Below are 10,363 nucleotides of genomic sequence, written 5' to 3'. Positions count from 1 at the left end.
ACGTGTTTCTGGTTTGTCTGCGTTCAGGCGTTGTGCAGCTATTTCTCTAATTATCGTATCAAAATGTTTGCTATTAAAATAACATTATTACTGTAATGAGTCGATCAGGTTCCAACCTCTGTTGTGTTACAGGAAGCACTTACTGTACGATGGCGCGCACGTACGTGTGTGTGTTTGTATGTGTGTGTGTGTGTGTGTGTGTGTGTGTGTTTGTGTGTATGTGTCTCATTTGTTTCTTTACGCATCGTGCAGCTGGAATGCAAATTAGACTGTCATGTACACTGCGGTCACATGAATCGATACACACAACTCACCCAGCCCCCAACGTAGGTGAACACACACGCAGACACACATACACACACACACAACAGGTGTTGTATGATTGACATCTGTATGTGAGATTTTTTTTGTTCTATCGTGGCACAAATAAATCATCACAGGAGCCCCAGAGTCTCAGATTCCGACTCCCCGAGCCAATAATGCTGTCAATAAAAGACTGTCCTTTGCAGAGGAGGTGGCCTGCTTCCCGTGGAACGCCGCCACAGTCCCTCCTGCCAAGACAGATTATCCAAAAGGTGATGCAAGTTTGCAACTGCATGATAATGAGACGCACGCTGAGTTGCAAATCTGTTTGCTTTATAAATGTCACGGAGCCGCGTAAGAACACCAGCTGCTGTCACCCGTCCTGCTCCAACATCCTGAGCCACGATGTCCCAGGTCCCAAACACAGCGAGGGAAGACTTCAGACAAAGAATTTGATTTCTAAAAGAAGCATGAACGTGTAATGACCAGAGAGATGTTGCAGAGGTCAAAGGAGATGGAAGAAAGGGCCGAGAGCGGCACAATGGATAACAGCGGCCTGATTGAGATGGAGAGCTGTGGGATCGGACGAGCGGAGCCGGGTGACATTTCATTGATTGGCACTCTTCATGGAGCCAGGACAGGTTCCACACCAGCACTGAAGGGTTCGATTCAGAGCGTATTGACAAACCCCCAGTGCTGGAAAAGGAGCAGGACTTGTTTAATTAATGAGCAAAACAAGGGCTAAGTCAGAGGATTAACCAGGAGCGAACACGCCCCCATATAACCGCCCAGAATCACGGAGGCAGTTCCACGATCGATACATTAATTAAAACGTGTGATACCAGCACAGAGATGTCTGATATCGGGGCCGGCTGTGATTCACGATTCGGCCGGGATTCGTTCCAAGCACGAGGCGAATGTGCCAGAGCGCCGGCGTTCAGGGAAAAGGCGAGGCACATCCGGTGTACGGTGGCGGTTTAACTGTGTATTGATGGACCATGGTAAATGGGTTAGGAGACGACAGCGCCATAAACAATCAAACATTTAATTGTACATTCCATTCCACTTAGCAATCCGGCGGGGGGGGGGGGGGGGGTGGGGGGTGGGGGGTGGGGTGAAAATAATCAATTTTAAAAGCCACTGAGTTAAGTCCCGCTAGTGCCGAGTCTGTGTTTGGATAAATTTAATGCGCTGTAGTCTTATCACCATCGTGTTGAAACCCTGAATACTTCAGCTGTGCACAGAAATGATTGCATTTCTAAAAAAAACAGTCTCTCCGTGTCTCCCTTCACCTCCCCGTTCTCTCTCTCCTCTCCGTCACACGCAGCAGAGGCCTGAGGAGGAAATAGAGTCGGGCACAGATTGATCACAGGTCTCCGTCATGCATTGGAAACCGCCGCTGCTTACTGGGCGTGGCCCTGCGTTTCCCCAGTAATGGATGACTCTGCCATTATGTTCTTGCCTGATTGCGCCTCACAAAGATCCAACCGCACAATCTTTTCCTGGATTAAAAAGGTACAAAAACCAAAAGAAAGAGTCCAAAGAATGTGAGCGTGTGTGTGATTATTGTGGCTGGTGATTCCATCCTCCCAAAGCTGTTTATCAGCGCTGTTTCATTTTCAAATCCATCAATCAGCTGACGCCGCAGCACTTCTTCAGGTCTCTAAGCAACAAGTTAGTGAGCCTGTTGCCATCGGGGTGAGATCACGTCTTGCTCATGTGCAGTCACGCTCTTCAAAACACTGCCAGGTAACTTAAAGGATTCAGTATCGGCCCTTTGCCTCAATGTGCCATTCAGGCTGTTTGTTTATATGGACTTTAAAACGTCGACTTAACAGCAATAAATTGGCTTTTACGAAGGTCACACATACACACTAACAGCATTAATGAAAGGCTGCTCACTAAACAACCCTCAATGGGATTGTAAATGGATCGATTCAGTTCATGTAAACATCTCTCTTGGGGAGAACTCACCTCATACTGCGATTACGCAACACCTCATGCATTTACTGACCTCTGTTGGTTCCTTGTGCCTGTAATCGCAGTAAAGGCAAATTCTCTGAGTAGAAGTGCAGTACAGCGTGTAGCATCTCACATCCTGGTTTCCTGCAGGAATTCTCCCTCTGGTTGGGACTAAACCTCGGCGGTTGGAGGCGAGAACGCAATCACGTACATCTGCAGCTACTGTTGGAATAATACAGACTTTCTTTAGCCAGAGAAGTGTTGGAATTTTGTGCGTGGCAGGAGCAGAAGTCAGTGTGCTGCTTACATAATTAACACTCAGCGTCTGCTTTCAAACTCCCTCATTGTGTTGTTTCTAAGCGCTCGGCAGTGTGGCGTGTTCCCATCTCTCCACTCGTACTCTTTGTAATAACCGTGTTCAAGGATCACATCGCTCCCAGTGTTTACGCGCACGCTGCAGGCACTACTTTGTTTTAAAATCTGCATGAGGAAATAATCAGAACCAAGTTGCACACATGGATGGACTTGAGAGGTTTAGAGTTAAATGGTGGTTGGGCTGTTTCCGGGCTTTGGTTGTGTTTTCTTAATGTTTTGGTAGTAGGGGCAGGACGATCTGGACCTTGTTCTGCTCTCTTTCCCTCTCAGCCTTGGCAGCCTGCTCCCTCTGGAAATGGTGAGCATTGCAAGTTCAACACATGTTTTGGATCATTCTTTGGACTTGTTGCTTTGCCTCTGGCACAACATCACAGTGCAGGCCTCGTCTGCAGACATGGACCTAATGTGATGATGGTTTTACCTTTCTCTAATTGCAGCATCAATGTAATGGTGGTCTTACAAATCTTGACCTTGGATCAGGAGTTCCTCAGGGTTCATTCTAAGGCCCAGTTTGAATGTGAGCGTTCAGGTAATGAGCCCGCCTGCTACTGCGTTTGCGTCAGATTTCAGGTCTCCGTCTCCTCCTCTGGATGTCAGGTAGGGAATGTTTGTGATTGATGATGATTTTCCTCACATATGTATATTTATTCAGCTGTATCAGATGCTCATTTGCGTCTTAATGCGTCCGGCACAGTCCTCTGCTGCTCTATCCAGTGCCGCGGTGGGCAGACTTTGTAATGTTCTGCTGCAAGCTCAGCCAACTGCACTCAATCTCTCCCAGTGTTGCATTTATACAGATGCACGCGGTGTTGCCTGGGGATCCATCAATTACACCAGATGATAAAATATTCATCAATAAATGACGGCACCAAATGACATGGATCTGCCCATTAATTGAACAATGGTTTTCCTGGCCTCTCACAGAGTCAATTAGCAGCCTGCTGGTGCTTATGAGTTTGCTTTTGCTCTGAGAAAGCACCAGGCTGGAGTAGATGTATAGATGCATAAATATGGGCAGAGACACTGATGTGTTTGTGTTATGGCCTCCAGACAAGTATAACGTCCTCAGATCAGCTGTATATCAGTATATTAACAACAAGGAAGCAGCAGTCAGTGCACAGATAAGCATGTTTAACATTTACTTAACTGGCCTGTAAGCTGTGTATCATTATCAGAGAAAAATAAACCAAATGAAAACCACCTGCTGTTTGTGTTAAGACTTGTTTATTGTAAAGTATTTATGGGTTTATTGTTACTTATTGTTTAATGCGATGCACTTACTGGGGGAACGGTAAGCAGGCTTGAAGCTATTCACACACACGGTGAGAGAGAGAGATAGTGAGAGAGAGAGAGAGGGAGAGAGAGAGAGAGAGAGAGAGAGAGAGAGAGAGAGAGAGAGAGAGATGTGATATTGATTCTTTTAGGCCATGGCATGACCTGTTGGTGCCACCTGAGTCTCCGCCCACCCAATACATGTGATTATTGATTGAGTGTTTGTAGAGAATGTAGTAGCATCTTGTTTGTTATCGGAGCTCTTTACTGCACGTTTTCATGTCGTGGTAGATTTGTTTTGTATTGACTGCTAAACCGTGTAAATCGCAGGTGTAAACATTTAAAAGTCAATCACGATCATAATAGTTGTTCCTTCTTCATTTAATATTTCTATCAGAAGTCCAACCCGGTCCGACATGAGGCTCAATCCGGCAGGTTTTCTATCCTGCCGTGTAAATTAATTGCTTTCACCTGGTGTCCCAAGTCCCTGTTGGGGAACCTGAGAAAGCAAGTACAGCAAGTGTGCAAAGTTTGATTGGGAGACAGACAGACAAACCAAACACACTCGAAGCGCCGTTTCATCTCACCTGTCTGGGTAAGATTCCTTCAGAGACAAATTAAAAGGTTAGAAAGTAAAGTTGGAAGATGTCCCGGTCTAATTGCACAGAGGAGTGTTGGTTAACTGCCTGAAAGAAAATGTAATCAGGCTCAAGCTGCTGCTAAGTTTTGTTAGTAATGTAACTAAGGCAGAAAAAACAACTTTAAATGGCCTCTAATGGAGATTTGTCACAGGCTGCTCCCTTTCACGTTTGTTAGTTTTGCTTAAGTGAACTGTATAACAGCGTGTTTAATGAGAAAATGTCACAACCTTATGACTACTTTCACTGCGAGTGAGCTTTATGTGCAGCTTTGTGGGCTTTATGTGCTGTATTTTATTACTCATCCCAACATTAGGTCAGGTTTAAAGACGATTAAATGTTAGAGGCATATTAGTGCTGTTTTTTATTATTCTATAGAATTAGGCTACAATGTATGGCCACCAACTTGGGGATGGAACAAAAGAGTAACGACGTGTACCCACCCACACACACACACACACACACACTGTCCCTGCCAATACAGATGTTCCCCCATTTTAAAACCAACCAACCAACAAGAACATAAGCAGAACAAATCATCAAACGTGCAAGAAAAAAAATGTATAAAGAGCTTAAAGGCTGATAGATAGGATGAGGTTTGTTGTGGTGTTCATGCTCACAAAGATGTGTGTTGTGGATGGAGGTAACTGGGTTTGAGGCAGTGCGTTAAAGCAAATGGAACTATAAAATCTTTAAACATGCATATTTAAGATGAGCTGTGATTTTTATTTTTTTTCTATCTGCAGAAGGATAAAATGATTTGCCAATATCTGCTAGTCACAGATATCCTGTTATCAGAATGTACTCTATGGTGGTAGATGTGCAAATGGAAACCTTCATACATCTAATAATATATTTAGAGATGTGATAAATATTTAATCATAGAAAGATTCAAAGATCCTGCATTGGTTGCGTTCTATAAGTGAAATGATTTGTAATGTTGTTCAGTGGATTCTTTGTTTTATCTGAGAGAGTGAGGTTCATGTACCTGTGAGTTATGGGTGGTATTTAATTCTTACTTTGATGATGCAAGTGATTCCTGGGTAATTGGGAGGCGACAAACATTTAATTCAGTGGAGATTCAAATTGCAATGGATCCGTATCCTCTGACACAACTAATCTAGAGGCTCGTAATAAATCTTAACCCAGCTCAGGACCGTAAATCAGTGCTGTCTTCAGTTCTGCCCTGTTGACTGCCAAAATATGACTGTATGCATGGCACCAATTCCACAGCATAAAGTGCTTAGCAATGCCAGCCACATCCAATCAAGAAACCGTTCCACAACTCTGGGTAGGAAACCAAGGCAGGCAACAAAGGCACAAGACCCTTTTGTAATGGATTGCAGAGAAAAGCAGAGAGAGAGAGAGAGATAGAGGGTGGAGGAGGAGGAGGAGGAGAGCAGAAGATGCAGGAGGCGTTTGAGGTGGTGAGCGGATTGCACGATTGCGTCAACGATAAGAGATGGCGGAATCAATTCTAAACGAAATGAGAGATTGATTTGGCAGTGAAACAGAAGAAATAATGACAAAGGCAGAGACACGGGAGAGCGAGCGAGTGAAAGATGAACAGGTGACAGAGAGAGACGCCACGGCAACAGCAAGACGACATAATACACACAGGGACGTAATCATCCAATTGATTAAAGACTAAAATGAACATTTAATGCCAATCAGGGAAACCAGAGACTCGTAGTTTAGATTAATTTAGTTTTATTCCTTTTTTTACATTTTCAACTTCATTATTACATTTATATCCATTTACTAAGAATAAGTTATTGAAGGATTCATGGTCATTTCCAAAAATGTCTTTTTACCAGTACATTTGTTTAATGTAGCAATGACTTGATGTGTCAGTGTTGGTTACTGAAACGGTTGTGGACCAATTATGATGGAACCTGGTTGGGCAGGGGGGTCCGGAACCAGGAGGGGGGGTCTGGAACCAGGAGGGGTGGTCCGGACCCAGACCTAGACCCAGACCCAGGAGTTAAAAATGTATATTATGTTACGTTGTTTTTGGAAATTTCCACAATTATTTTATGTACCACCAAAACGTCATAATGGCTGTAGTTTGGAGTTCCGGATCGGAAACGTTTGATGTAGTGACTCCAGCATACTCGCATCATGTTGAGTTCATGAATCACCTCGTAATGTTCTGCAGTATATCACATTTCCAGGCTTGGTGAGCTCAGCCTGCCTGCCATATTTGATGGAGGCGGCCTGGTCAGGAGTCAGTGGAGTCGTGGTTCTGGTGCCACATTTCTTTCTTAAAAGGAGTAAAACTTGGTGTTATTGTTGTTTTTAGTCTTTTTAGGGCAGCATGATGGCAGAAAATGACAAAGTTGTTGTATATATGCATGTTCTTTTGTAATCACTGTCATATTTAGAGGATGCCCCCTGTGGTTGTTTGGTGGAATAGCTCCCTGGCAAACAAAGCCGGGCTGAAGCAGAACTGTGGGCTGCTGTAACCTCGGCGATGCAAATTAATGAAAATATTCTGAAGAGGAGTTTGTGGAGAGTGTGTGCTAAATAGTTTATATAGCTGAAAATATTAATTGTGTGACCCTCTATTCTTAATTTCCACACATGAGCCCAGTCGTGCCCTCAGTTGTGCATATTTTGACGGCTGATGATCACATACAATGGCAATGTGCCAAAGAATGCGTTTGTGCATGGATAGTCTTTCCGGCTGTCAGTCACTCTCTCTGTCCGTCTCCCTGGCTCTTGCTCGCTGTCTTTCTCAGATCCATTTCTACACTTTTTTTCCCCCTACCTCAGGCAAAAAGTCACAATCCTCATTAACTGCCTTGGCTCTCCCTCGCTCACCGCGGGCCAGCCCCACCTTAAGCTGCACTCATTAATGCTGAATCAAGCTGGAGAGACTGAGAAATTGATGGAGGTGGAGTAAGAATGGAGGGGAGGGGGGGGCTGTGATGGAAAAATAGCCGTCTGGAGGGGCGCCGTGGTCGTCAAGACGGAGATGAGGAGGGAAAAAACGAAGTTAAATCAAAAGATAACAAAAAAAAATCACAGGGTGGAGAGCAAAAGCAGAGGAGTGATGTGCTTTAGTGCAGCTAAATGGGAAGAAAGTGTGAAGGAGTCAGCGAGACGGACGACAGGGGCAGAGAATCCATTAGGGAGCACAGCAGTGGCTAAGATGATGTGTGAGCCAGTCATAAGTGGACATGCTCAAAGCTTAAAACTATGGTACTTGGCATGGTTATGCCTGATAGATATCTACCCTGTGAAACCACTTATTCATCAATGCCACATTGCTGTTGGCTGGCAGACTACAAACTAGGGCTCAGAGGAAACTCACGCCCTCCTATATCCTGTCCTCCGTACACCTGCAACACAGAGGTTGTAGGATTATCGATCACGCTTGTTTGTCTGTCACTGTTAGCAGGACATCTGAAAAGGTTATTAACAGATGGAAGGTTGAACCTGTTGCATGAATGGATTACATCCTGGTACCTCTTGGCCTGATGGTGGCGCTGTAATAATCACTTCAAACCTTGGATTTATTCCCCAAACTGTCTGTCTCTTCCGGTTTGAGGTTTGTCAAGTATTTATGAAATCTAAAGCATTTATAAGAAGTAAAAAACATGTCAATAAGAAATTTGAATCACAAACAAAGATGAGATTGTGTACCGCGAGAAAAGAGGAAGTGGTAAAAAGCCCTTGATTACCCCATAATAAGTCTGATGGAGATTTACTCAAACAGCAACTAGGACCTAAAATAATCTGTACTGGTAATATAGTGCAATTTGACAATCATAAATGATTTGAAATGTGGTTAAGAATATTAAGAAGATAACTAGGCTTATGTACAATGATTATGAAACTAGAAATGTTGGGGATTGCATGTAGTCAAATAACACTGAACACCTGCATCCTGTGTGAGGATGTAGGGAAAGAATAACCGAGAAGTAGAGCTTACACAAGAAGGAATAACCGAGAAGTGTAGCTTATGAAAAGAAGGTACAACCGAGAAATAAAGCTTACGAGAGAGAGAGAGAGAGATTTCTCGTAACTGCCCTGAGATCGGGAAATTGCGCAAACGATTCAGCGCACAGGGTTATAAAAGTGACAGCAAAGCTGGAGTACTTGCCACACAACGTTAATGTGACGATTGTACGCCAGCTTCTCCTCATCGTCTAATTGTAGGACTACTCGGCCTTGGCGGCGGTATGTTTTTATCGGGACTGATTACAGTTTAACCGCCCGTCCTATGGCAGAGTGGGAGTTACGTAATCCCTGCGAATGTACGGTTGATAAATGAGTCGACGCTTGAAACAGCTGCGGTTACTAATGGAAGCCAAAGCAGTCGCGGCTATAATGAAGCGCGCCGTTTCTCCCTCTGTGAGAAAGTTATCTTTTGCTGCCCGTTTCTTTGGAGATCTGGAGGATATGAAGATGATCAATTACATGAGGAATGTTTTTTGAAATGCTTTCATTAGGGTTCTTTAATTAGTGGAGGACGGCTTGCGGAGCGAGACGCTGCAGATTCCGAGGCTGGCGGGAAAAGTGGAAACTCAGCTGATGACCTGAAGGCAACCCAATGTGACTGTCCGTTCCAATAGATCTCCACACTAATAAAGTAATTATGCTGATTTATTTGGCCATTGTGCTTCTACTGTATATCCCATTCAGAGTTTCTGGGTATTGCAGCGACGTGGCGGAGAGATGGAAGAAATGATTAAATTCCACCTCTTATATCCCCGGCTGTGGCTTTGATCCGGCTTCAAGGCCGCACTCTCTGTCGCGCTCCTGCTTCATTCATTCCTTAATAGTGAACTCTATCTGCACCGTGGTTCATCATTCATTCACTATCCATCACTCTCCGCCTGCGGTGGAACACATGAAATATGCATTGTTGAGCCCGTATGCTCGACTTCAGCCTCATGAGCGCCTCTCGCACCATGGGAGCCATTTCGGGGACTTTCATTCACTCAGACGAAGGAGCTAGGAACCATTCTGGGACCTCAGCTATGGTTCCTCAAGGTGATTGTCAGGATGTTCATGAAACCAGAAAAAAACAAAGCATAGTATAGCATCTTTTTCCCTGACCAATATAAATCCTCTTGAGTAGAAAAATCCAGCTTCACAGGGAAATTTTGCATTAAAGCAAACTGTTGTTATAATAACTTGCCAAACTTGTCCTCTCCCCTTCATTCAGACGCGGCTCCTCAATTTCAAGGTTCTCTAGGAGCATTGGAGTGTAGCGGCACTGAAAACAATTGTGGGCTTAAAGTGAAATTAATGTCAAATTGCAAGGCACTTTCGGCAACAAAGTCTTGTACCGGGAGTGGAAATGAACCAAATTATTTTGTTATGGAATGCATGAATCAATTGTCACGACATGTAAATGCAGCACATATTTCTTGGCTCGGATTGAGATGAAAACAAATTGAATTTCAACAGGTGGTGCTCCGTCGTCCCTGATCCTGCTGCTTTTGACCCTCTTCTTTCTCCTGCCCATCTTCTTCATTTTGATCAGTAAGCTCCCCCTCCCCAACCCACCGCCGCCTCTTTTCTCCGTTCCAATCCCGCTATCCATTTCCATCCATAATCCCTTACACGGATCTCCCATCCAATTCTCTCCTCCTTCCATCTGTACTCCTCCGTCTCTGAGAGCCCGGGAGCTCACATCACAATTTTCTCTCCGGCGCCTCTCTTTCTCTTCGCCGCTCTCCCTCTCATATCTCCCTTTCTTGCTTTCCCTCCCTCTCTTTCTGCTCCCCTGCACCTCCCGGGATAACATAATTCAGAGGACAAGCCTTTGGAGACCAAAGGCTCCCGCTCGCTCTCCCGCT

Source organism: Genypterus blacodes, unplaced genomic scaffold, assembly GCF_046128005.1.
Source record: "Genypterus blacodes isolate CSIRO-AG114 ecotype Tasmania unplaced genomic scaffold, CSIRO-AGI_Gbla_v1 ptg000040l_1, whole genome shotgun sequence".
Classification (NCBI taxonomy): domain Eukaryota; kingdom Metazoa; phylum Chordata; class Actinopteri; order Ophidiiformes; family Ophidiidae; genus Genypterus; species Genypterus blacodes.
Note: the sequence above shows the minus strand (reverse complement) of the source record.